Below are 3,099 nucleotides of genomic sequence, written 5' to 3' on the forward strand. Positions count from 1 at the left end.
GCAACATAGTGAGACCCTATCTCAATCAAGTGTTTCTTCTTTCTTATTTACCCACACTGGCACACCAAGAAACATGAATTGAGACAGTCTGTATGTTAAGTACAGTGTTATCTGATGGCAAAATTATTCCCATTTGAGTATAGGAATTTTTTTTTCTATTTTATTTTATTTTGTTTTATTTTGAGACAGAGTCTCGCTCTGTCGCCCAGGCTGTGTTGCCCAGGCTGGTCTCAAACTCCTGGGTTCAAGCTCTTCTCCTGCTTTGGCCTCCTAAAGTGCTGGGATTAGAGGCTTGAGCCTCCATGCCCAGCCTGTTTTCCTAACTTTCATAATTTATTTCTGTCACAAATTTAAACTATTATACTTAAATCAGGCAAGAGTTTTCACATAATGAAAACTAATTTTACAATACTGAATGATGAATGTTTTCACTGTTAAAAGCAAAATCGTGTCACTGCACTCCAGGCTGGGTGACAGAGCAAGACCTTGTCTTAGGAAAACAAAAAGAAAAAAAAAGAATGAGAAGAAGGAAAATTGTTTCCTTAGAATTTGTTTTGAAACTTCACTTGCTTTGTTAAGTTGACCTTCTCTTATCCCTTGTTCCTTTTGTCTGTCATTGTTTATTATTATTTTAGTTGTTATTTTTTGTCTGTCATTATTATTTTAGTTATGTTTATGATTAGTTATGTTTTTTGAAACATACAAACCATATATGTAATACTTCAGTGAAATAAATACCCATGAGCCCATCTCCTGGCCCAAAAACAATTTTTTTTTTTTTTTTTTGAGACAGAGTCTTGCTTTGCTGCTGATGCTAGAGTGAGGTGGCATGATTTTGGCTCACTGCAACCTCCACCTCCCGGTTCAAGTGATTCTCCTGCCTCAGCCTCCCAAGTAGCTGGGACTATAGGCATGCACCACCGTGCTCAGCTAATTTTTGTATTTTTAGTGGAGACAGCCTTCGCCATGTTGGCCAGGCTGGTCTCAAACTCCTGATGTTCTACCCACCTTAGTCTCCAAACTGCTGGGATTACATGCGTGAGCCACCATGCCCAGCTTAAAAAAAATTGTTTTGATAAATTATGTGCCACACGTAGACCATCTATTTCCTTGCCTTCCCATTCCTAAAAGTATCCATTGCCCTAAATGTTGTGCTTATTATTCCCTTGCTTTACTCACACACACACACACTCACACACACACACACATACACACACACATATACACACATGCGATTGGTGATAGATAGAGACAGATAATATATTGTGTAGTTTTGTTTATTTTTGAACTCTATAGAAATCTTATCATATTTTAAGTGGTTTTCTAAGTTTTCCTTTTTTCCGAGTATTATGTGTTCAAGATTCTTCCATGTAATTGTACTTGGCTATAGTTTATTCATTTTCACATTTCTGTATTCTATTATGTGAACATACCACAATTCACTCATTCTCTTGTCACTGTGTATGTGAGTATATATCTATCAGACCTACATGTTTGTGTTTATCTGTCTATACTTATGTGTCTATAGATAGATACAGATATATAGTTTGTAGTTCTTTTCCCCTATAAACAGGGCTGCTAAAACCATCTTCTTTCCACGTATGTCCTGATGCTTGTATACGAGAGTTTCTCTTATATATATGCCTGAAAAGGATTTGTGAGCTAAGCTTTGCTAAAGACTATTTTCTTAAATGGTTGTCCCAATTTAGACTCCTACCAGCAATTAATTCTCACTGATGACAACTGGAACCAGAAACGTATAGCCAGTTATAAGCACGTAGCTAAAACTTGGGATCCCATTAATGTGCCAGTTTCCTAAACTTCTTTGAGTTTAGAGGACTCCCCCACCCTTCTTCTCTACTCCCAGTTAACCAGCTGACTGCTATAAGAACAGGATGCTTCTTCTCTGTAAAAAGGACATTATTGCCCTGCTAATTAATTTTGTTAAAACAGGGAGAGTTGTCACTCAAAAACTACTAGAAAAAAAAAAAATCTTAACCAGAAGGACATAAATTTAAAGCAGAATCAATTGCAAGTCTGTCTTCTTAGTAAACTAGAAAGTGAAAATAGGCATTACAAACCCACTAAGAGATGAAGGGAGGAGTCGTTTCCCTCTTCCCTTTCCCAGGCTGGTAAATGGCTTAGGTTTAGAAACTTCTGAGGCCAAAAGGGAAGAAGCAGAGGGATATGTGTTCTTCAGGCTTAAGATAAAGATGTATAAAGAATTTGGTAGACCAGCCTAGGCAACATGGCGAAACCCCGTCTCTACAAAAAATACACAAATTAGCCGGGCGTGGTGGTGTGCACCTGTAGTCCCAGATACTAGTGGGGCTGAGACGGGAGGATCACTTGAGCCAGGGAGGTCAAGGCTGCAGCGAGCCGCGATTGCACCACTGCACTCCAGCCTGACACAGTGAGACCCTGTCTCAAGAAAAAAAAAAAAAGAGGCCGGGCGCAGTGGCTCATGCCTGTAATCCCAGCACTTTGGGAGGCTGAGGCGGGTGGATCACGAGTTCAAGAGATCCAGACCATCCTGGCCAGTATGGTGAAACCCCGTCTCTATCGAATACTAAAATGAGCTGGGCGTGGTGGCGGGCGCCTATAGTCTCAGCTACTCGGGAGGCTGAGGCAGGAGATTCGCTTGAACCTGGGAGGCGGAGCTCGCAGTGAGCCGAGATTGCGCCACTGCACTCCAGTCTGGCGACAGAGCGAGACTCCGTCCCTCGACTCCCCCACAAAAAAAGTCTAGTATACTCTGGTTTCTCGTCAGATTATATCAAATTTTCACCTTTTCCTAAAGATTTATGTGGAGAGGAACAATTCTGAGTCTTAACCCAATTTTTTGAGGCCTTGAATCTTCAAGGCGATTTTATTTTATTATTATTTTTTGAGACGGAGTCTCCCTTTGTTGCCCAGACTGGAGTGCAGTGGCGCAATCTCGGCTCACTGCAACCGCCACTGCCTGGGTCCAAGCAATTCTTCTGCCTCAGCCTCCCAAGTAGCTGGGTTACAGTCATGCAGCACCACACCCAGCTAATTTTTGTATTTTTAGTACAGATGGGATTTCACCATGTTGGCCAGGCTGTTCTCAAAATCCTG

The 3,099-nt window shown here is 41.1% G+C and overlaps 1 non-coding gene across 1 annotated transcript; it reads left to right on the top strand.

Annotated features, from left to right (window-relative positions):
* The first annotated feature begins 2,750 nt into the window (after window positions 1-2,750).
* Window positions 2,751-2,866, top strand: LOC111538935. The gene has a single exon (XR_002730509.1). It is a non-coding gene; the product is annotated as a U5 spliceosomal RNA (small nuclear RNA).
* The last annotated feature ends 233 nt before the right edge of the window (window positions 2,867-3,099 follow it).

Source organism: Piliocolobus tephrosceles, chromosome 10, assembly GCF_002776525.5.
Source record: "Piliocolobus tephrosceles isolate RC106 chromosome 10, ASM277652v3, whole genome shotgun sequence".
Classification (NCBI taxonomy): Eukaryota; Metazoa; Chordata; class Mammalia; order Primates; family Cercopithecidae; genus Piliocolobus; species Piliocolobus tephrosceles.